Source organism: Sus scrofa, chromosome 14, assembly GCF_000003025.6.
Source record: "Sus scrofa isolate TJ Tabasco breed Duroc chromosome 14, Sscrofa11.1, whole genome shotgun sequence".
In the NCBI taxonomy this organism is placed as follows: Eukaryota; Metazoa; Chordata; class Mammalia; order Artiodactyla; family Suidae; genus Sus; species Sus scrofa.
This window is the reverse complement of record NC_010456.5, coordinates 42,055,182-42,080,704: the sequence shown is the minus strand read 5'-3', so window position 1 is coordinate 42,080,704 and position 25,523 is coordinate 42,055,182. Positions and strand designations below refer to the sequence as shown.

At 44.2% G+C, this 25,523-nt stretch overlaps 1 protein-coding gene across 2 annotated transcripts in view; it reads right to left on the bottom strand.

Annotated features, from left to right (window-relative positions):
* Positions 1-18,237, bottom strand: part of CORO1C (coronin 1C) — an 82,663-nt gene extending 64,426 nt beyond the window's left edge. Inside the window, exon 1 of one of the 2 annotated variants that reach the window (XM_005670752.3) lies at positions 18,145-18,237. The gene's annotated coding sequence lies outside the window, so the exon portion shown is untranslated. Of the gene's footprint in view, positions 1-17,722; positions 17,851-18,144 lie in introns of those variants that run through there. The other variant, XM_001929345.6, reaches the window with a different exon arrangement.

Below are 25,523 nucleotides of genomic sequence, written 5' to 3'. Positions count from 1 at the left end.
TGGGCTGCAGAATGGATATTGTGTTAGTGGCAAGAAAACACCATTAATCTCATTGCACATCCCCACAGAAGCTCTGAAGTGACCAGGTGTGTTGTCAATAAGCAGTAATATTTTGAAAGGAATCTTTTTTTCTGAGCAACAGGTCTCAACAGTGGGCTTAAAATATTCAGTAAACCATGCTGTAAACAGATGTGCTGTCATCCATGCTTTGTTGTTCCACTGACAGAACACAGGCAGTAGATTTAGCATAAATCTTAAGGGCTCCGGGGTTTTCAGAACAGTAAGTAAGTACTTGCTTCAACTTCAAGTCACCAGCTGCATTAACCCTTGACACGATTCAGCCTGTCCTTTGGAGCTCTGAAGCCAGGCACTGACTTCTCCTCTCTAGCTATGAAAGTCCCAGATGGCATCTTTGTCCATATAGAAGGCTCTCTCCCTATGATGAAAATCTGGTGTTTAGAGTAACCACCTTCATTATTGATCGCAGCCAGATCCTCCGGATCATTTGCTGCAGCTTCTCCCTCAGCACAGCTTCGCCTTACACTTTGATGCTATGGAGACATCTTCTTTCCTTAAACCTCAGGAACCAACCCTGCTAGCTTCAAACTTTTCCTCTGCAGCTCACTCACCTCTCTCAGCCTTTGCAGAAGTAAAGAGAGTTAGGGGCTGGCTCTGGATTAGGCTTTGGTTTAAGGGAATGTTATAGCTACTTCAATCTTTTCTCCAGACCACTAAAACGTCCTCCATATATCAGCAATTAGGCTGCTCTGCTTTCTTATCATTCATGTGTTCACTGGAGCAGCACTTTGAAGCCTAACCTTCAGCTCTTCTTGGCTTTCTACAGGTCTTCCTCACTAAGCTTAATCATTTCTAGCCTTTCTTTAAAGTGAGAGACATGAAACTCTTCCTTTCACTTGAACACTTAGAGGCCACTGTAGGGTTATTAACTGGCCTAATTTCAATATTATGTCACAGGGAATAGGGAGGCCTCAGCAGAGGGAAGGAAATGGCCAGATAGTAGAACAAGTAGAAAACACATGTATTGGAATTCCTGCCCTGGTGCAGCAGAAATGAATCCGACTAGGAACCATGAGGTTGCGGGTTCGCCCCCTGGCCTTGCTCAGTGGGTTAAGGATCCAGCATTGCCATGAGCTGTGGTGTAGGTCACAGACGTGGCTCAGATCCTGTGTTGCTGTGGCTGCGGAGTAGGCCAGCAGCTGCAGTTCCGATTAGACCCCTAGCCTGAGAACCTCCATATGCCTTGGTTGCAGCCCTAAAAAAGACAAAAGACAAAAACAAAACAAAACACATGTATTGATCATGCTCGCCGTCTTAATGGGCATGGTTCATGATGCCCCAAAACAATTACAATATTAACATCAAAGATTACTGATCACAGATCATCATACTAAATATAATAATGAAGAAGTTTGAAATACTGTGATAATTAACAAAATGTGACACAGAGACATGAAATGAGTAAATGCTGGCAGAAAAAATGGCACTGACAGACTTGCTGGACACTGGATTGCCACCGACCTTCCTTTTGTAAAAAACACAGTATCAGAGTTCCTGTCCTGGCTCAGTGATTAACAAACCCGACTAGTATCCTTGAGGATGAAGTTTCAATCCCTGGCCTCACTCAGTAGGTTAAGGATCTGGCGTTGCCATGAGCTGTGGTGTAGGTTGCAAACATGACTCAGATCCCGTGTGGCTGTGGCTGTGGTGTTAGTACGGCGGCTATAGCTCTGATACAACCCCTAGCCTGGGAACTCTATATGCTGTGGGTGTGCCCCTCAGAAGACAAAAGATAAATAAAACAAAACATCAAGTATCTGTGAAGTGCAAGTAAATGGAGTGGGCCTATACCTCTTGAAATCCTACTGCACCTTCAGACAAACCATTTTGTCTGTCTGATCCTTTGTGGTCAAATTGCAAACTATTTCCTTTTTAGCACACCCCTCTTCTAAAAGAGGAGGGAAAAAAGAATATAGGTATCTATAACAGAGAATGGGAAACTGTAAGAATGTAACATCACCGGGGAAACCACAGTTACTATCAAATACTTTACCACCACCTAACCCCTTCTGAAGCTCTCAGTTCCTGAAGGGGAAAACACCACCCTTCCCCATCTCCTTTGACGAACAAAATGAAAATACTCCAGGAAAGTGGAGACAAACAAATAAAGCCCACTTTCAGGAAGAAACATTTGGGCTAAGTATTTTGGGAGTATATTCTCTATTACTAGAAGCTTTTACCAGCCTTAGCTGGTAAAACTATAGCACTAACCATCTCCAATCCAACTTCCCTCCAAACTGGATGACGATTTCAAAAGAAAATCATAGCCCTTAATTCTTTATGTTAAATTACTCGGACTGCATAATAGTAACCAAAGAGAGACTCCATATGCCTCAAATGAAAGCAGGAAGAATCTTTTTTTAAAGCACTTTGAGCAGAAGGCTAGCAGAAAGTCAGGGGGCTTCCTATACCTAACAGTACTCGTCTACGACACTACACTTGCAACAAATAAACTACTTCTACAGTTTTTAATACTCTCTTAAAACAGCCAGAAATAACACACAGAAACATAGCTCAAAACAACTTTTTGTGGTCATGCTACTCATTATCACATAAACCAAAGGCTACAGGTTTTCAAATTTTAATAATGCACAAATGCACTCCTCAGTGATTCAACAGCTGAAATCGTGCCCAATTCACCCCATCTGAACACACTCAGTTCCTGTCAATTTCTCAAGTGAAAAAATGCAGGCACATTAAATCCTTGGAGATCAGGGAGCCACTGAAATGAGCTGAGACTTGCCCTGTGATTCCTCTGGGGCTGGGCCTCAGGGCCACTCAGTGTCCACTGCGGACACTGTACAGCCAGTCAACTGAAGGGTAAGAAACTCAAGGAGGAGTTCCCGTTGTGGCGCAGTGGTTAACGAATCCGACTAGGAACCATGAGGTTGCGAGTTTGATCCCCGGCTTTGCTCAGTGGGTTAAGGATCTGGCGTTGCCGTGAGCTGTAGTGTAGGTCGCAGACACAGCTCAGATCCTGCATTGCTGTGGCTCTGGCATAGGCCGGCGGCTACAGCTCCAATTGGACCCCTAGCCTGGGAACCTCCATATGCCGTGGGTGTGGCCCTAGAAAAGGCAAAAAGACAAAAAAAAAAAAAGAAAAAGAAAAAGAAAAAAAGAAACTCGGAGTTCCCGTCGTGGCGCAGTGGTTAACAAATCCGACTAGGAACCATGAGGTTGCGGGTTCGGTCCCTGCCCTTGCTCAGTGGGTTAACGATCCGGCGTTGCCGTGAGCTGTGGTGTAGGTTGCAGACGCGGCTCGGATCCCGCATTGCTGTGGCTCTGGTATAGGCCGGTGGCTGCAGCTCCAATTGGACCCCTAGCCTGGGAATCTCCACATGCCGCGGGAGCGGCCCAAGAAATAGCAAAAAGACAAAAAAATAAATAAATAAATAAAAAATAAAAAAAAAAGAAAAGAAAAAAAGAAACTCAAAGAAAGCAGAAAGACAAGAAAGGGAAACTCAGTTCTTTCCATGGGCACCTTAACTTTAAATCCTCATCTGGATACAAATTAGGTTCTGCCCAAATCTGTTTTGACAAAAACTCTCCAGCTGAAGGCATACCTCCATTAGGATGTTACTCTATGGATTCTTTCTAAAGCCCAGACCACAAATCAGAGTCCTAAGAATGCCATCTACCAGTATTTTCAATTTATTCAAGAACTTAGTTAAGGACATTTGCAATGAAGTACCAGTATGTGACAGTCACTCTATTTTTCATCAGAATTCATGCTTTAAATAACCAGAACTTGGAGTGCCCCTCGTGGCGCAGTGGTTAACGAATCCAACTAGGAACCATGAGGTTTCGGGTTCGATACCTGGCCTTGCTCAGTGGGTTGACGATCTGGCGTTGCCGTGAGCTGTGGTGTAGGTTGCAGAAGTGACCTGGATCCCTCATTGTTGTGGCTGTGGTGTAGGCTGGTGGCTACAGCTCCAATTCGACCCCCTAGCCTAGGAACCTCCATATGCCGCAGGAGGAGTCCAAGAAATGGCAAAAAGACAAAAAATAAATAAATAAATAACCAGAACTTGAAAATGTGCATTACAGATAAAACATGTTTCGATAAATAAATGTGTATATGTGCTAATGTATAATGCAAATGATAACATTAGCTTATCATAAGATAATTTAATAAGCAAATGTTTACAATCAGCAGTCCTCTACACCGTAGAAAACCTCCTCTATTCCTTTCATCTTCTAGGGAAATGGGAAGACTAACAATCACTAACACAAGTGTCTGAGGTAAACGTGAAATCCAATTATTCAACTAACATTTACCAAGCATTCACTGAGTGCCAGGCAGCACTCTGAGAAGTGGAGGCACAAAAACTGCAAGATATTCTCTTGCCTTCAAGGAATGTGGCATAAAGCGGTACTAGTGGCCTATAGTGTACTACTTTCACAAATTGGAAAATAATAATTCCTCTCTTTTTCTTTTTTGTCTTTAAGGGTGGCACCCTCGGCATACGGAGGTTTCCAGGCCAGAGGTCAAACAGGAACTGCAGCTGCCGGCCTGCGCCACAGTCACAGCAACAAAGGATCCTGAGCCCTGACTGCGACCTACCCCACAGCTCACGGCAAAGCCGGATCCTTAACCCACTGAACAAGGCCAGGGATCGAACCCAAGTCCCCATAGATGCTAGTTGGGTTCACTAACCACTGAGCCACAAGAGGAACTCCAGAAAATAATAATTCCATACTTACACTTATGTTAAAATTTCTACTCGTTTAACCCAAAATGTAGTTTGTGTAAGCACAGAAATCACTAGTGACATCCACAAAATTCCATTTTTCACTACCTTTTTAACTCCATATCTAAATTATACTTACATTTCACTTCAACACACTGTATAAATTTTTTTTTTTTTTGTCTTTTTTGTCTTTTGTTCTTATTGTTGTTGCTATTTCTTGGGCCGCTCCCGCGGCATATGGAGGTTCCCAGGCCAGGGGTTGAATCGGAGCTGTAGCCACCGGCCTATGCCAGAGCCACAGCAACGCAGGATCCGAGCCGCCTCTGTGACCTACACCACAGCTCACGGCAACGCCGGATCATTAACCCACTGAGCAAGGGCAGCGACTGAACCTGCAACCTCATGGTTCCTAGTCGGATTCGTTAACCACTGCGCCACGACGGGAACTCCCCATATAAATTTATGTATATTCTGTTCTTACGACTTTCAACAATCTAGACCATCTCCCCTGTTCACCTCACACTACTCTTCCCCAGTTACACCTGCTCTGAGTCAGCCCAATGCTATTTTGCAAACCCTCAGGCACAGCCTCAACCCAGTGTCCCAGAGACACTGACTCCACCACCCTGTTCTCTCAACCCCCACTGAGTTCCGTTCCCACACAGAGAATTCAGCATCAAGAATTACATACTTGGGGGCTAAAGGAGGCTTGTAACATATTTTTAAAACTATTACACATTTAAAAAGTAAATCAAGGAGTTCTCTTACAGCACAGCAGACTAAAGACATAGCATTGTGACTGCAGTGGCATGGGTTGCTACTGTGGCGCAGGTTCAATCCCTGGCCTGGGAACTTCCACATGCCTCGGGTGTGGCCAAAAAATAAGTTAAAAAAAAAAAAAAAAAAGGTAAATCAAAACATTAAGCCTGCCATTAACACTTTATGAATAAGATTTTTTTTCTAACTGCACTAGAAAAAACAAGAGTTCCCACTGTTGTGCAAGATTGGCAGCATCTCTGCAGCTCCAGGACACAGGTTTGATCTCCGGCGGGGTAGCAGTGGGTTAAAGGATCTGGCGTGGCTGCACCTGTGGCCAAGGTTGCAACTGTGGCTCAAATCTGATCCCTGGCCCAGGAACTCCATATGCTGCAGGGCACAAAGAAAAGAAAAGAGGGAGGGAGGGAGGAAGGAAGGGGAAAGTCCCTAATCCTTATTGCACTTAGCATCATAAAATGTTTGAATATGATGTTTTTGCAAACCAGACAATCCAAATGCTTCAAAGAGGTGATGATAAAAAGGAAAGATTATTTCCTCTTGTTTTAGGAAAGATGGAACTTTTTTTTTTCTAATTTGGGGGAGCTATTTCAAGTGGTATTAGTTTGCTTTGTTTTCTTTTTTTGTTCATTGACAAATACATCTCTCATGGTTTTTTGTTTGTTTGTTTGTTTGTTTTGTCTTTTTGTCTTTTCAGGGCCGCACCCGCCACGTGGAGGTTCCCAGGCTAGGGGTCCAATTGGAGCTGTAGCCACCAGCCTACACCATAGCCACACCAGATCCGAGCCACATCTGTGACCTACACCACAGCTCACGGCAACGCCGGATCCTTAACCCACTGAGTGAGGCCAGAGATTGAACCCGCAACCTCATGGTTCCTAGTCAGATTTGTTTCCACTGCACCATGTCGGGAACTCCAAGATGGAACTTTTTCTAAGTGTGTATAAAGGGACAGAAATATAGATGGAGACCAGCACGTATACTGGCCAATATAAGTTGCCCCAATTTATAACCATTATCCTGCCCAGATCTACTTCTCAAAAGTCATAGAAACTAAGTCACTGCTAAAACTTAAGACCCTATCAAGTTGTGGTTTCCAAATGAAAGGCTGGGGTGGGGGGGACTCATGAGTATTTTGACAGAAGCCAAGCAGATTCATTGTTCTGGAGGTAACAGGAGGAATCTTTCTCAGGCAGGCAAGGAAGGCTTCTTCCCAATTCCAGGTACCGGGGCTAGCCTTCTGTGTGGCTCTGTCTGATCCCAGTGCCTTCCCTCAGCTTTCCCCTTGTTACACAGACTACATGGCAAAATCTCAGAAAGATGATGTTTATCAATAAGGTCTCTCTTTTGTAAAAATATTAATATTGTACCTCTAAAAGGGTTAAGAGCCATGTGTGAAATAAGATAATACAAATAAAGCCCGCAGTTGTTCCAGTGCTGAGTAACAGTGGTAGTTACTCAGAGTAGTAACTGTGGCCATCCAGGAGTACATTTGTAGAAATGAATTTGAACCATTTGCTTTGTGACTACTATTTAATAGAAATCAGCTTAACCAGGGAAGTGGAAGCTTTAAGCTGAGAGAGGAGGATGAACTCGGAGGGCTGCTTAGGCATGAGGCCTCTGGACACCATGCAGCCAGAACAGACAGGCAACTCTGGGGGTGGAGCAGCGTTCCTCGCTTCTTTTTCACATGACTCCCAGCTCTCAAGATCCAGAATTCATCTATCAGTTTTTTTTATAAAAAACTGAGCTATTGGAGTTCCTGTTTGTGGTGCAGCGGAAACAAATCTGACTAGTAACTATGAGGTTTCGGGTTTGATCCCTGGCCTTGCTCAGTGGGTTAAGGATCCGAAGTTGCCGTGGTGTAGGTTGCAGATGTGGCTTGGATCCCGAGTTGCTGTGGCTGTGGTATAGGCCAACAGCTATAGCCCCGATTCGACCCCTAGCTGGGAAACCTCCATATGCCGCGGGTGCAGCCCTAAAAAGACAAAAGACAAAAAAGAATAAAAAAGAGGAGTTCCCATCGTGGCTCACTGGTTAACGAATCTGACTAGGAACCACGAAGTTGTGGGTTTGATCCCTGGCCTCACTCAATGGGTTAGGGATCCAGCATTGCCGTGAGCTTGGTGTAGGTCACAGACTCGGCTTGGATCTGGCGTTGCTGTGGCTCTGGTGTTGGCCGGTGGCTACAGCTCCGACTGGACCCCTAGCCTGGAAACCTCCATGTGCCTCGGGTACGGCCCTAGAAAAAGGCAAAAAGACAGGAAAAAAAAAAGAAAAAAGAAACACAACCCAGTCCTGGGTTGGAGACTGAATGTACACACTGCCTTCAAAACAGAAGCTGTTTCTGCCCTCTCAGCCATGCACTGTTAGAGGGCCACGTGACTCACAGCTATCCTTTGCAGGTAAGATGTATCATTTGTTCCACTTGACAGTGTAATTCAGCCAGTGCATGCAAGATATCTCTATACTGCAGAAGATCAAAGATGTCTCAGGGCTTAAATAAATAAATAAAGACTTCCAACTTCTCTTCCTTTGTAACACTGTAAAAGAACAGTGGTTCCAGTAAGAACCGCCTGAAGGATGGTTACTCTATTTCTAAAACAGACAACATTCACCTTATTAAATATCACCCCAAAGAGCTGTGTGGCCAGCACTTGTTGGCTCTGGCCTCTCTCCTGCTTGCCAAGAAAAACTAGGATGACAATGTTAAGCTAAAGACACTACTAACCGCAAAATTAATTCACCATCTAGCTTATAAAGTGACTAGTCTCCTAATAAATCCTTCTGCTTAATGGAGATGATAGCTAAAGTTTACACGTGTTTCTCAGTCACCGCTCAGGCAGCATTTTGAGTTTTAATATTAATAAATCAGCCTCAATTCTTTAAGTTCCTAAGAATGAAAAGAATCAGAAAAGAATGCTTGACCATTATGAAAAGGAATTTAAGTAACTTTCATGTGAAGTAAGCAAATAATGGTGAGTAAACACTTCTCCTACGGGGGGGGGGGGGCACTGTGAATTTTGTGAGGAACCCTGGCAATGTCAAGAGTGAAAAATACACTCCCAAAGGCTTCATGCTTCACTCCTTTCCCACGTGTTTATGGCCATTCACGAAACAGAAAAACCATGGCTTTGTACATCCAGGACGAAGAGCTCAGAACACGGGGACATACATCCGAGTCCACAACGGGGCAAAAAAGGCTCTTACACTAAACTGCCAGGACCCAGAATCCCAGTCTACCCTGGCTCCCCAGAGACAGAATGACCACACTGTGAAATGATGATCAACTTCTACTAGTCCCAGGGGGCTTTCACTATGCCTATCTGTGGTTCCAGCACTGGATGTGTGCGGCTCCTGTCCAAATTAGTGTTTTCATACAGATATGGCCTAATGGTGCTGCCTTTTGCAATGTTAACTAGTCTCTAAAATATCCGAGATCAGCCCTTACAATGACTGCATCTAATGGCCAGATTTTAAGATTGAGGGAACAAAAAGGGATCAATAAAATACCATCAAGGAACTTTATATTAAAACTAGGAAACTGAGTCTACCAAAGGCTTTTCCAGGAGGCTTCATGTGTTTTTCAAGTTTCCCAAAACTGCATCTTAAAAGAAACACTGAAAATATGGACTGGGCTTCATAGGTAAATACATGTACAATCTAAAGATGCGAGGGAAAAAAAAATGAGTACTAACTACCAATTGTAATGATGAACTGAAAGGGGTAAAGAGTGAGTAGGGTGAGTTTGTAAATCTGGCAAAAGACGTGGTGGAAGCTTAGGAGGGACTTGTTACACTGAGTCAAGGACTAAAAGTTAGGGAAATCACATCAGGTTCACACTTAAAAAAAAAATCCATACTATAGTTTAAAGCCACATCACCAATAATAAGAATGAATCTGCACTACCCATGGAAGCTGAGGGGAGGGGGAAAGGGGCAGTCAAGTTCCTGATCCTGAGAAAGTCTCTCAAGGCCCGTGACCAGAGTCCCCTTATCTAAGATGAGGAATAAGCCAGCTAGGTACTTTCTGCCCTGGCTGTGATTCAAACTCACCAGGGAGCTGGAGCCCAGGCAGCTGGATTTACCAAAGTCTCCAGCTGATCCTCAGGGGCATCAAGAATGGGGACCTCTGAGCCTGAGAAATAATCTTCCTGACCTCCTAAAATCATATATTCTTAAAAAGGTGGTGAGACACTGGGGCTAAAGGTCTGATCCATTATTCAAATTAAAAAAAAAAAGAAAGAAAGAAATGCGGATAACTGCATGACCAAAGAAGGGGAAATACGTACTGTGAAATTACCACTTTCAGTCATACAAAATACAAGCCTCCCTCCTCCTGTCCTGATTCTCACTCTGACCCTTGCATTAATTTGATTTCTCTTTACTGTGACAAACAGGAAGAATAATTTTTGTCATTAATGATTCAAATGACAGGCTTAATTTAACATCCCAAGACACTACAGAGGCCCTTTTGGCACACAGAATGTTACACTTTATCACAACGCTACCCTTCACATCATACTCAATCCCAGGAGCAACTCATACACTGCAGTGCGATCTCCATGCAAGCCCTAACCAATCTTTTGCCAGGAACCAAACCTTTTTTCCTTAAAATAGACAGGCTGAACACAAGCATAAGGCCTGAATAAGACAAGCTTTTCTGAAGACATTTCCAATTCAGATAAATGGCCAAAAATTGCCCCTTTTTTAACTCTACCTTCCTATCCTAAAGTTAAATACTTTTTTCCCTCTTCAATGATTCATCTTTGTTTCAAAGTCTAAAATGCTGAGGTAGGAGTGGGAATCCATACATTAAGCACTTAACATAAAAAATAAAATGTAGGAGTTCCCGTCGTGGTGCAGTGGTTAACAAATCCGACTAGGAACCATGAGGTTGCGGGTTCGTCCCTGCCCTTGCTCTGTTAGTTATCAATCCAGAGTTGCCGTGAGCTGTGGTGTAGGTTGCAGACGTGGCTCGGATCCCGCGTTGCTGTGGCTCTGACGTAGGCCAGTGGCTACAGTCCGATTAGACCCCTATTCTGGGAACCTCCATGTGCCACGGGAGCGGCCCAAAGAAATAGCAAAAAGACAAAAAAATAAATAAATAAATAAAAATAAATAAAATGTATTAAATACTCTATTTGACTCCCCCCAGTCCATTCATTAACAGACATTTAAGAGTAAAGACAGAGGGAACACAACTGTCTACTCAAAACCCAGCAAGGTATTCGTATTACAGAAGAAGAAATAGGCTCAAGGAGGTAGTCATTGACAAAATCATAACAGCTATTAAAAAGGGAAAGCGAGAGTGAAGCCCACCTCATTCTGGCTCTGAAGGCCTACACCCTTCATTGCCTCAATTTCTCTATAAAGAAAAACTCTTAAAGCAAGAAACTACAGACAGCTGTACAGACAGCTCGCTGCGTCTAATGAGACAAAGAACTGGAAATTTTTTTTTTCCTTTACTACTTTGGCACAATCCAACAACTTCAATGAACACACAAAAAAGAAAACATACCCCTATGTTGAGAGTATTGCCAACTGGTTTCCCCTAATTCTCAGGAAAATACTAGGTGAAGTTTTGGGTTTTGTTTGATTTTGGTTTGGTTTTGGCTATGCCCACAGCATGTGGAAGTTCACTGGCCAGGGATGGAACCTGCGCCACAGCAGCAACCTGAGTTGTGCAATGACAATGCTGGATCCCTAATCCACTGCACCACAAGAGAACTCCTAAATGGAGTATTTTTTTTTTTTTTAGTATAGTTGATTCACAATGTTGTGCCAATTTCTGCTGTACAGCAAACTGACCCAATTATACATACGTGTGTGTGTGTGTGTGTGTGTGTGTGTGTGTGTGTGTGTGTGTGTATTCTTTCTCTCATATCATCCCCCATCAGGGTCTATCCCACGAGACTGGATATAGTTCCCTGTGCTGTACAGTAGGATCTCATAGCCCATCCATTCTTTTTTCTTTTTTTTGGTCTTTTTTTGCCATTTCTTGGGCCCCTCCTGCGGCATATGGAGGTTCCCAGGCTAGGGGTCTAATCGGAGCTATAGCTGCCAGCCAATGCCAGAGCCACAGCAACGCAGGATCCAAGCCGCGTTTGCGACCTACACCACAGCTCACAGCAACGCCACATCGTTAACCCACCGAGCAAGGGCAGGGATCGAACCCACAACCTCATGGTTCCTAGTCGGATTCATTAACCACTGTGCCACGACGGGAACTCCCATCCATTCTAAATGTAACAGTTTGCATCTACTAAACCCAAACTCCTAGTCCATCCCTCCCCCTCAGCAACCACAGTCTGTTCTGGTGGAGTTTTTGTTTGTTTGTTTGTTTTTGTCTTTTCAAGGCTACACCCTCGGCAGATGGAAGTTCCCAGGCTAGGGGTCAAATCGGAGCTGCAGCCACGGGCCTACACCACAGCTACAGCAATGCAGGATCCGAGTCAAATCTGCAACCTACATCAGAGCTCACGGCAACACTGGATCCTTAACCCACTGAGCAAGGCCAGGGATCGAACCCACATCCTCACAGATACTGGTCAGATTTGTTACCACTAAGCCAGTACGGGAACTCCAAGGTGGAGTATTTTTAGTTAAAGTATTGATCAGATGCTCTGAGAGAAGCAAGAGCATGAACAAAAGAATAAAAAGAGGGCGTTCTCTGGTGGTTCAGTGAGTTGTCACTGCCATGCTTCTGGTTATAGCTGTGGTGTAGGTTCGATCACTGGCCCAGGAACTTCCGAATGTTGTGGGCCAAAAAAAAAAAAAAAAAAAAAAAAAAAAGGAAGGAAGTAAATCCCGACATACACCCCTCATCAGGCATCTTCCAGTACTGACTGACTCCGTACCACCAGGGCAGGCCCATCATATTCATGTGGCTAAATCATACCAAACCAAATGTGTTCCCTGGCCATCTGCCCTGCTGAGAAGGCTGTGCCCCAGTCATCACTGTTTATTAGGGGAAAAAAACCTGGACGAGAATGTGCTGCCCTCCAGAAAATGTTTCAAACACTCAGTTTACATCTGAGCAATCTGGGGGTAAGAGGTGGAACTGGGAGCCAGAAAGGCAGAGGGGAATTACCCCTGTACTTCATGTTATTTTAACATAGGCAGCAAAGGTGTAAATAATCACCAGAGAAAACCACTGACCAGAATCTTTCCAGTTGATTTCATTAAAAATAATCCTTCATTCAGCAAATATCCAGTGGGTACTGCAGACCACGCTGTGAGCAAGAGATTTGCCTTCCATGTGAATATCTCACATGCTGCCTTCTACGGGAAGGCGGCTTTGAGACAGTCAGATTAAGTTCAGATCCAGGTCCTTGCAGCAGACAGGAGTGATGAATGTCCTATGCAAGAAGGCAGGGACAACACCTGCTCGCAAGGACTGAGGTTTCACAGAGAATCCCAAAGGACAAGAGGGGTTCATCAAATGGAAAGGGGGCCAAGGAGTAAGGGCCTGAGGGATCACAAGAGGATCTGAAGGCTCTAAGTTTCAGGGAGTGGCAATGGAAATGAAACCACAGGAAGAGGAGCAGGGAAAAATGGAGGAGGCTGGAATCAGAGCAACGCACATCCACAACCACATTAAGTCTGAACTTGAACCTCAGACAATGGGATGGGAGACCCCCAGAGGATTTAAACAGGGGAGGACATGTTCCCTGATGAATCCTTTTTGATCCAGAACTAATTCAAATATTTCCCTAATCCTTCCACATTTGGCTTTTAGTTTATAAAACCAAAATATTGATCGGGATGTAATTTAAAGTCTAAATAGAAAGTCATTATCAGTTCTAACTCCATTATGCATAAATTGAACTTCACCAAAATTATAAACTTTTATTCTTCAAAGGACAGGACACCATTAAGAAAATGAAAAGACAACTCAGAATTGTAGAAATTTTTCATAAATCATATATCTTATAAGGCACTTGTATCTCGAATATACAAAGAACTCATAACAACAAAAAGATAATCCAATTTAAAAATAAGCAAAGCATTTAAATAGAGATTTCTCCAAAGAAAATATACAACTGTCCATCCACTAATCATGTGAGAAGATGCTGGACATCATTAGCCATCAAGGAAATGTAAATCAAAGCCACAATGAAAAAGAGGAGTTCCCTGGTGGGCTAATGGTTATGACTCAGCACTTTCACCTCTGTTGCACGGGTTTGATCCCTGATCTGGGAACTAATATCCCATATCAAGCCACTACACCCCATGGCCAAAAAAAAAAAAACCCACAATGAGATACCACTTCAATACACTAGCAATGGGTAGAATCGAAATGTCAGAGAATAGTAAGTGTTGGCAAGGAGGGAGAAAAACTGAAATCTTTATATAATGCCAGTGGGATTGTAAAATGATGCAGCTGCTTTGGAAAAGTCTAGCAGTTCCTCTAAGAGTTAAACAGAGAGGAACCAATATGACCCAGCAAATCCACCAAAGAAATGAAAACATATGCCCACACAAAAACTTGGACACAAATGTTCACATCAGCATTACTCACAATAGCCAAAAAAGAGAAACACCCAAATGTCCACCAACTGATGAACGAATAAATAAAATGTGGTATATCCATACAGTGGACTATTTTTCAATCAACAAAAAAGAAAGAAGTACTTATCCATGCTACAACATAAACCTTGAATACACTATGCCTAAAAAAAGACACAAAAGACCACATTTATATGAAAATAATTTTGAAATTTTCAAAACAGGGAAATCCACAGAGATAAAAAGTAGATTAGTGGTTGGTAGGGCAGGGGAGGGAGAAGAACTGGAGGAGGGGACTGCTAATGGGTATGGGGTTTTTTTATGGGCTGATGAAATGTTCTAAAATTGTAGTGATGACTGCACAACTCTGGGAATAGACTAAAAACCACTGAATTGTACACTTTAAATGGATGAACTGTATGGTATGTGAATTGTATCTCAATAGAGCAGTTATAAAACAAAAAAGATTCACTATGCACCAATGAAATACAAAATAAGCTCTCAAAAGGAGTGTAGAATCTTGTTCACTCATTTTAAAGGATCTGAATTAGGGCAATGAAAACCCAGAGAGATTCTATTACTTAACATTCTAGGTACTAGGTCATACTGAAATATTCATGAGTATTTCCATGTTTTAATAGAGAAAAGGCATCTTAAGTTTAAAAAGACATACAAGTGTCAGAAAAGAGTACTCATAACAGAAATAGGATAACATAGGGAAGTCATCAAAAGGAAAACAAACATAGATTTGTACCGTGCATATGACAGCGGCACCCAAATTTATTACTGTTCTACCTTGGAAAAAGGAATAGAAGGTAAAACAGCCTAGTTAATATCGTGTTTCTAAAGCACTGTTTGTGACAAATCAGAGCATTAATAATCTGCCATGATAGAGAACTGAATTTCCACATCCCCCCAGAAACATAACTAAGAATTGATCATTTATTCTTTTGAACATTCCATTTCATAGGCATTTGAGTGACTCTCCTATAGCTGGAGTGAATCTCAAAAGTGACAAACGTGTTAGCATAAAACCTAAATCAAAAAAATCCAAGCATTAAAAAAACAAAACGTCTAGGTATTTAAAAAGTTATCTGTCATGGGTGGGGGGCATGGGTGAAGGGAGTCAAGTACAAACTTCCAATTTTAAAATAACTAAGTCATGGGATGTAATGGATGCATGAGGACTATACTCAATAATAGTATACTGTATATTTGAAAGTTGCCAAGAGAACAAATCTTAGAAGTTCTCATCACAAAGAAAAATTATAACTTTGTATGGTGACAAATGGTAGCTAGACTTATTGTGGTGGTCATTTCACAGTGTACACAAATACTGAATTACTAAATTGAGCACTTGAAATTAGTATGATGTTACATGTCAATTATACCCCAATTAAAAAAAATGATACAGTAGCAATACACACCAAAAGTCCTATTTGTCAACTTGAAACTAATCCCAAATTATACATAAAAGTATTAGACACAACTGCTGATTAGCACAATCTGCAGGCAAAGTAACAAATGATCATGAAAAATTCAATACTGTATGCAGTGATATCTCATTGGTATGTGTCTATTAGACTCCATCAGGCTTTAATGCACTTTCCACAAATAATTAAAAACAAATATGGACAGAGCACATTCCGGGTATGTCAAAAAGGTGCATACTCAACCTTTATAATAATCTTTGTTCAATCCTCAGTACACAGAGACTAACATCTACTAAAAAAGACTGCACTCTGAGGTCTAATATACAATACAATTCCTAGCATGATTTCACTTTACCCTCCTATTTATTTAGGCAACCTCTCAGACCCAACAGTTACTATTAGGCTTCATATCCAAACACTGCGACCCTGAAATGTACCTCCAAGCCAAAAAAAAAAAAAAAAAAAAAAAAAAATTAGTTTCCTTAAATTAGTTTTCTGAAATATACAGAATCAAGTCCCAAATAAGACATTTCTCATTTCTTCGGTTTTATAGGAAATGCAGAAAGTGAAGTAACATGAACAGATATTTGCCTTCACAACTGAACAGATGGTACAAAACAACTGCTTATACTTAATCATGTTTCTGTCTATTCTAGCAAGCCCTGGTGTCAGGAGAGAGTTCTGCCAGATAAGGACAATGAAATGCATTATTATATAGAGTGACTAAGAGCCGTACAAGTACTGCTTTAGAATGTAATTCCAGGCAGGAAGGCAGTGGTGAGAGGGCCTAATATTTTGTGGTAACTATTTCCAAAAGTAAACACATTCGCCACCCAGTACCAGTTGACAAACACATACTATATTCAATTCCATTTAAATGTCTCATAGGAAAGAAAGGCCTTCGTATCTTGCTCTCCTGGGGGAGATGAGCAACTTGCAATTTGCTTCTTACACTGAATCCCACGTTTGCAACATGTAGAGCAAGGACTTCAGACACCACAAAACAAGGACAGCCTACATTAAGGCCAAATATAGGATGTGATTCTAAACCACGATGCAGTAAAGCTACGTTTCCTTTTCCAGAGACCAAAACCCTTTGAACACTCCCAAAAAAGGACGGCAGGGCCAGCGCCTCCCTCCAAGAGGAAGCCCCTTTCTTCTCGGCTCCCCCGCAGCCTGCCACTTCCCCCAACACATTCAAATCATTTGAGAGACGGAGAGCTGGTGCTTGCGCGCCCGTACGCACAGGCGGGAGGGCTCGGTTCTGCATTTCCACCCTCAACATCTGAGCTCATCCTCAGTCATTTAGGCGCAGCGGAGCCCCACCTGCACCGCGCTCCTTTTTGCTGCGTCCCTCGCCAGCTGCTCCGCTATTAGGGGAGCGTATCTCTGAATCCTGGGTCCAAGCGGACGCTCCAGGCCCCCGACCCTATAGCGTTCCAGCCCCGTTCTTCCTCTCCCAACCCTCGCCCCCTCCCAGCCCAGCGCTCCCACCATGGGCTTATCCTCTTCCCAAGCCGCCCCCACCCACATCACTCCAGCTCTTGCCCCGCCCCGCCCTCCTCGACCCCCAATCCAGCTATTAAGGGCCCAGAGCCCAGCTCGTACCCCAAAGTAGGAAACCCCCAGACCAGACCGCCGCCCTCGCCCCTCCTAAGCAAGGCCCAGCACGTCCCGGCCCCACGTGAGCCCAGCCCAGGGCCACCCCCCAACCCCCTAGCTCCCCAGGGCGACTCAAGCCCCGCCCCCAGGCCTGGAGCCCCCTGGCCCTGCGCCCTAGCCTCTGGCAGCCCCTCCCCACTCAAGACGCCACCCAACCAGGCGGATCCCTGACCCCTAAAAACCTCCCAGGGTAACCGAGTCCCTGCTCGGTTCCTCACCAGCCAGAAGGGTTCTGGGCCCCTAAAAGTCTCCCCTGGGCAGCTTCCTCACCATAAGGACCCGGGTTCACTCTCCCCATTCTGGGCACCTCGGTCCCCAACTCCTTTCCCAACCAAATCCCAAGGCTCCCGCAGCAGCCCCGACCCCTTGGCCCCAGCACACCCGCCCAAGCGGGCTCCTGGCCCAAGGATCCGCGCCGCGCGCGACCACTCCAGCTAACCCTGTCCTCTCCACCGGGCCCTGCCCCACGCCCCGCCGGCTCCTGTCAGCCAGCGCCAGCACATGCTGAGAGGACAGGGTCTGTCCGCCCGCCCAGCTCGTTCCCAAGCTGCCCCGCCGGGCGCGCGCAGCTCACCAGGGCCGAGGTGCCTGAGGCGCCGCCGCCGAAGTCCCCGCTGCAAAGCCCGGCGTAGCCTCCAACCGCTACCGCCTCCCGCCTGGCACTGAGCGCCGCGCGGGGGAGGGGCGCGGACAGCCGCCCCCGCCCCCGCCGCTGCACGCAGGCCCCGCCCCCGCGCCGCACCGCGTCCAACCAGGGCTGCCCGGCTACGGCGCGCCACGCCCACTTCCGGGAGGGGAAGCCCGCTTCCCAGCCTGTGTTCCACGCCTTACTCTCCCTAGCGCCGCTTCTGGTCGTGCCGAGGTATGCAGGTGGACCGCGGAGGAAGGCGGTGCCCAAGCGCACGCACCTCCCACTAGTCCTCTCAGTGGCCGAAAGGCCACGCCCACTGCTCCTCAGGACCAGGAGTGGTGTCCTTTAGAGCTCCGCCCACTGACCTGCTTGGCTCTGGAAGGCCACATCCCCCGGCTCCTCAAAAATTCCCCCCGAGTCTCTTAAAACCAGAACATCAGCTGCTGTGCACCCCGCCCACTGCCCCATCCAAACCCTTCGCCAGCCTCCTGGATCCCTAGGCCCAACTACTCTCTCATTCCTTCATAACCAGCCCCTTGTCGTCACAAACCCCACCCCAACTTCTAGAAGCCCCGCCCATAGCCTAGCAACCCTATTCGCGGTATCTCAAGTCCCGCCCACTGCCCGCTTTACAGCTTTAAAACTCCAAGCCCCGCCCAGAATTCTCGAGTCCCCGCCTCTGGTTCCCGAAGCTCCGCCTCTGCTGCCATTGCACCCTCCAACCACTTTTGTGGACTCCCGACGTTATGCTCCCCCTTCCACTATATTTGGTCACTTCGCTAGCACAAAGTGGGGGTCCCGGTGCTGTACCACACCAACATCCCCCACCACTACACAGGAGGGCCTTAAGGTCTTGACCCCATTTCGCAGGTGAGGAAATGAAGGATATAGGGTCCCTCCCTTCCTCTTCCTGGCCAAAGTCCCTCACTTAATAACTGGGCAGCCCAAGCTTAAAAGAGCACCGAGATTCTTTCTCTGCTGCAGTCAGACTGTGTATCCTGGGGCAGTTCCCTTCGTCCTCTTGGCCTGAATTTCTTCATCTATAGCATGAAGTTTTCCTCTTTATAACCAGAGATCATTTCTCAAAAACCAAGTTCTAAAATGCCAATATTTGGAGAAACTGGGCCTGATGAACTGAAATGACCAAGCAGACCATCTGAAAGGATAGGGCTTGCTTGCCCAAAGCAAGGCATCTTTGTTTTGTTTTTTAATAATTTTATTTTTTCCATTATAGTTGGTTTACAGTGTTCTATCAATTTCCTACTGTACAGCAAAGTGACCCAGTCACACATACGTATATATATTCTTTTTCTCACATTATCCTCCATCATGCTCAATCACAAGTGACTAGATACAGTTCCCAGTGCTATACAGCAGGATCTCATTGCTAATCCATTCTACAGGCAAGAGTCTGTATCTATTAACTCCAGATTCCCAGCTCATCCCACTCCCTCCCCCTCCCCCTTCCCCATGGCAACCACAAATCTGTTTTCCATGTCCATGAGTTTCTTTTCTGTGGAAAGGTTCATTTGTGCCATATATTAGATTCCAGATATAAGTGATATCATATGGTATTTGTCATTCTCTTTCTGACTTACTTCATTTAGTATGAGAGTCCCTAGTTCCATCCAGGTTGCTGCAGATGGCATTATTTTGTTCTTTTTATGGCTGGGTAGTATTCCATTGTGTATGTATACCACATCTTCTTAATCCATTCATCTGTCCATGAACATTTAGGTTGTTTCCATGTCTTGGCTATTGTGAATAGTGCTGCAATGAACATGCAGGTGCATGTGTCTGTTTCAAGGAAAGTTTTGTCTGGCTATATGCCCAAGAGTGGGATTACTGGGTCATATGGTGGTTCTATATTTAGTTTTCTGAGGTACCTCCATACTGTTTTCAATAGTAGTTGTACCAATTTACATTCCCACTAAGAGTGTAGGAGGGTTCCCTTTTCATCACACCCTCTCTAGCATTTGTTATTTGTGGACTTATTGATGATGGCCATTCTGACTGGTGTGAAGTGGTACCTCATAGTAGTTTTGATTTGCATTTCTCTAACAATCAGTGATATTGAGCATTTTGTCATGTGCTTGTTGGCCATCTGAATAGCTTCTTTGGAGCAATGTTTATTCAGGTCTTTTGCCCCTTTTTCTTTTCTTTCTTTTCTTTTTTTTTTTTTTTTGTCTTTTTGCCATTTCTTGGGCTGCTCCCACGGCATATGGAGGTTCCCAGGCTAGGGGTCGAATCAGAGCTGTAGCCACCAGCGTATGCCAGAGCCACAGCAACGCGAGATCCGAGCCGCATCTGTGACCTACACCACAGCACGCAGCAAGTTGCTGGATCGTCAACCCACTGAGCAAGGGCAGGGATCGAACCCACAACCTCATGGTTCCTAGTCGGATTCGTTAACCACTGCGCCACGACAGGAATTCCCCTTTTGCCCCTTTTTCAATTGGGTTGTTGCCTTTTTTTGTTGAGTTATATAAGTTGTTTGTAGGAGTTCCCATTGTGGCACAGTGGAAACAAATCCGACTAGTATTCCTGAGGATGCAGGTTCAAACCCTGGCCTTGCTCTGTGGGTTGGGGATCTGGAGTTGCCGTGAGCTGTGGTATAGGTCACAGATATGGCTTGGATCCCCCGTTGCTGTGGTGTAGGCTGGCAGCTGTAGCTCTGACTTGACCCTTAGCCTGGGAACTTCCATATGCCACAGGTGCAGCCCTAAAAAGAAAAAAAAAATTCTTAATCCCCATCTATAAAGGTGAAGAAAAAGAGAAGTTGGAGTTCCCTGGAGTCCTAGTGGTTAAGGATTTGGTGTTGTCACTGCTGTGGCTTGGGTTCAATCCCTGGCCCAGAAACTTCTGTATGCCCTGGGCACAGCCAACATAAAATAAAATAAAATAACCCCCCACACACTCACACATAGGCTTCCAGAATTCAAAAGAAAGAAAATGAAAAGTTAAATTACTTGCTCAAGATCACACAGTTTGACCCAGGAGGACTAATGATAGAACCCACATCCCTTTAACTGCAGAGTCTTAGCCCTGCATTAAACACGGAAATGTCTCTCCGGCAACATGAGAGAATAGGGAAAAAAAAAAAAAAAAAAAAAAAGGACTTTGGGTTCTAACAGACTTGGCTTTAAATCCGGGCTCTACATCTTACCAGTTATGTGACCTTGGGCAAGTCACTTCCCCTCTCTGAGACCTACTGTCCCTACTATATAATGGGATTCATCCAAATGCTTACTTCAGAGAGCAGTTTTGAAGATTCAGGAGTTTAGATGAAATGAATTAAGGCACAGCAAAGCATCCAGCATACTGCCTGGGATACAATAGGTTTTAAATACTAGGTTATAAAAACTGTTTTAAATACAGGTTGATTCCAGAGTTCCCTGGTAGCCTAGTGGGTTAAGGATCTGGCATTGCCACTGCTGTGGCTTAGGTTGCAGCTGTGGCACAGGTTCGATCCTGATCCTGGCCCCTGGGGAACTTCTGATGTCATGTGCATGGCCAATTAGTTAATTAATTTATTAACTTAAAAAATAGCTTCCTCTCTCCCATTTCTTTAAATGAGAAAATTAGAAGTAAAATTTCCCAGGACACCAGTTCCACCCAGATGACACCACCATACAGCAACAGTGGAATCTGCTGAGAAAGATCCCAAGATCTTTGCCTTCCAGCTTTATCCCTAGGGAAGGGGAAGTGATTCTGGCACAGAAAGCACCTGAAGCCAGAACCAATTCCAACTCACAACCCCACCCCCTACCTGCCCCAAATGTGGTCAGCAGAGAGCTGCTACTCCCAGAAGCAGCTGGAAAACTGTGTAACTCTTTGCCAGGAGAGAAAACTCCCATTATCCTGCTGTTTTTTTTTTTTTTTTTTTTTGGTTTTTTTTTGTTTTTTTTTTTAGGTGAGGGGGTTGTTTGCTTGTTTGCTTTTTAGGGCCACGCCTGCAGCATATGGAAGTTCCCAGGCTAGGGGTCGAACTCGAGCTGCAACTGCTCACCTACACCACAGCCGTAGCAACTCAGGATCTGAGCCTCGTCTGCAACCCACACCACAGCTCAAGGCAATGCTGGATCCTTAACCCACCGAGTGGGGCCAAGGGTCGAACCAGCATCCTCATGGATACTAGTCAGGTTCATTTCCACTGAGCCACAATAGGAACTCCATCCCGCTGTTCTTGAATCCACAGTATCCCCCTCGTGGGCCCGAAGGAAATCCTGGTTCTGTCCAAACTGGCCTTAAATGGAGACATTCAGGTCCAGGTAGGATGCTGGATTTAAGTTTTTCCCTCCTCTCAAAAGCTGGTGGTTTCTGAAGTATTCTTAAAAGATAGATGCTAGATGAAGAAGAATTTAATGATTAGGAAAAAAGGAGAGTGATTCCTGGGTTAATGATTCTGCGTTGCCATGAGCTGTGGTGTAGGTCGAAGACACGGCTCAGATCCCACGTTGCTATGTGTGGCTCTGGTATAGCCGGCAGCTGTAGCTCCGATTAGACTCATAGCCTGGGAACCTCTGTATGCCGCAGGTGCGACCCCCCCCCAAAAAAGGAGGGTGATTCCATATCCCACAGGATACGGATGCCAGCTCATGTAAGAAGAAGAAAGAATTGTGGGACCTTCATTTGGAAGCTAAATGGAGAGACTCAGTCTGGGTAGGATGTGAGCAAATCATTGTCCTAGTTTCTCTTAGTAGGAAAAGGAGACCTGAGTCTTGGGTTGCCAGGGCAACATGGAAGCTGAATGGATTAGGCCTATGGAAGCATTAACAAATAATAGTAATACTAATTAAATGAAAGACTGGAAGTAATCTCAGATTACTGGAGTAATCTCAGCAGGCAAGACCCCTGCTTGAGTATCAAAAAAGGACAAATATTAAAATTCATCCTCCATTGATCAATGTTGATTTTTACTGCTTTGAGTGCTTCTTTCTGCAAAATAGGAGCTAGAAATTATCGATTGGTTACAGACGGGATGCCTTTTTTAAAAAATTAAATGTTTGACTTTAAGATAATTGTAGGTTCACATGCAAGTATAAGAAATAATACAAAGGAGTCCCTGCAGTGGCTCAGTGCGTTAAGGATCTGGTGTTGCTGCAACTGTGGTGTAGATCGAAACTCCAGCTCATATGCAATCCCTGGCCTTGGAACTTCCACATGCAGCGGGTGTGGGGGAAAAAAAGAAGGAATTATACAAAGAGATCACATGTACCCCTTTACCACTTTCCCCCAGTAGTAACATCTTACAAAACTGTGGTAATAAATATCACGCCCTGGATATTGACATCTTGACACAATCAAGATACAGAACATTTCCGTCACCACGAGGAGCCCTCACATTGCCCTTTTATAGCCCCACCCACTTCCCTCCTGCCCCTACCCCTCCTACACCCCTGGCAACTACTTAGCTGTTCTTATGTTCTCTAATTTTACCATTTCAAGAATGATGATTGGCACAGTGTCGTAAATGAACAATTCTTTAATTTAAAAAAAATGAAAAAAAATAATGACAAATGAAATCCTATAGTGTACAACCTTTGGGGATTGGCTTTTTTTTTTTTTTTTTTTTTGTCTTTTTGCCATTGCTTGGGCCGCTCCCGCGGCATATGGAGGTTCCCAGGCTAGGGGTCGAATAGGAGCTGTAGCTACCGGCCTACACCAGAGCCACAGCAACACGGGATCCGAGCCATGTCTGCAACCTACACCACAGCTCACGGCAACGCTGATGGTTAACCCACTGAGCAAGGGCAGGAATCGAACCCGCAACCTCATGGTTCCTAGTCGGATTTGTTAACCACTGTCAATTTGTTAACCACTGCGCCACGACTGGAACTCCTGGGGATTGGCTTTTTTCACTCTGCAAATCTCTGGAGATGCATTCAGGTTGTTACATGTTTGTTCCTTATTATTTGTTTGTTGTTATCTTTTCATTTTGCTTTTGTTTCATGTTATTGTCCCATAGTATTCCATAGATAGAGCAGAGTTTGTTTAACCCTTGGCCCATTGAAGGACATCTGGGTTATCTAGTTGATGACAGATTATTATGAATAAAGCTGCTATGAACATTACACACATTCATCTACAGGTTTTTGTGTGAACATAAGTCCTCATTTCTCTGTGAAAAATGCCAGGAGTACAACTGCTAGATCATTTGGTACACATAGACCTCCGAGATATTTCAGATTCAGTTCCAGACAAACACAACATGAAAATATTGCAATAAAGCCAGTCACACACCATTTTGGTTTCCCAGTGCATATAAAAGTTGTTTACTATATTACAGTCTATTAAGTATACAATAGCATTATGTCTAAAAAACAATGTATGTTAATTTAAAAATACATTATCAGGGAGTTCTTCGTGGTTCAGGGGAAATGAATCTGACTAGTATCCATGAGGATGCAGGTTCTATCCCCAGCCTCGATCAGTGGGTTAAGGATCCTGCATTACCATGAGCTGTGGTGTAGGTCACAAACACTGCTTGGATCTGGCATTGCTGTGGCTGTGGTGTAGGCTGGTGGTTACAGCTCTGATTCAACCCCTAGCCTGGGAGCCTCCATATACCACAGGTGTGCCCTAAAAGACCAAAAAAAAAAAAACCCCAAAAAACAAACAAACTTTATCAGGAGTTCTTGTCATGGCTCAGCAGTAGCAAACCTGACTAGTATGCATGAGGATACTGGTTTGATCACCAGCCTCACTCAGTGGGTTAGGGATCCGGCTTTGCCATGAGCTGTGGTGTAGGTCTGACCCCTAGCCTGGGAATTTCTATATGTTGCAGATGTGGTTATAAAAAGACCAAAAAAAAAAAAAGACAGAAAAAAAAAAAAAAGCGCTAAGCATCATCTGAGCCTTCAGCAAGTTATAATCTTTTTGCAATGGTTACATCAGAGATCACAGATCATAGATCGCCATAATAAATATAATAATAGTTTGAAATATTGCAAGAATTACCAAAATGTGACACAGAGACATGAGGTGAACAAATGCTTTTGGAAAAATGGCACCACAGACTTGCTGGGTGCAGGGTTGCCACAAACCTTCAATTTGTTAAAAAAAAAAAATGCAATAAAGTAAGCACAATAAAATGAGGGATGGAAGTAGTTCTATGTTTAGCATTTTAAGAAACTGCCAAACTCTTCTCCAGAGTGACCATTTCATGTTACGTTCCTGCCCTGCCAGCAATGTATAAAGGATGGAGTTTCTCCATACCTTCACCAGCATTTGGTGTTGTCACTATTTTTTAGTGTTAGGTATATAGTGATACATTCTTGTGGTTTAATTTAAAATTCCCTAATGGCTAATGATGAAGATCTTTTCATGTGCTTATTTGCCACCAGTATATCTTTTTGTGTCTTTTCCCATTTTTTTTTTCCTTTTAGGGCCCCACCTCCCACCTGTGGCATATGGAAGTTCCCAGCTAGAGGTCAAATCGAAGATGCATCAATGGCCTATGTCACAGCCACAGCAATGAGGGATCCAAGCCTCATCTGATTCTACACCACAGCAATGCCATAATCTCAACGCATTGATCAAGGTCAGGAATCAAACCTGCATCCTCATGGATATTAGTCAGGTTTGTTACCACTGAGCCACAATGGGAACTCCCACTTCTGCCATTTTTTAATGGGTCTATTTTTTTCACTGTTGAGTTTTGAGAGGGAGAGAGAGAGAGAGTGTGTGTGTGTGTGTGTGTATATACATATAAAATTGTTTATTATATATTATATATTATATA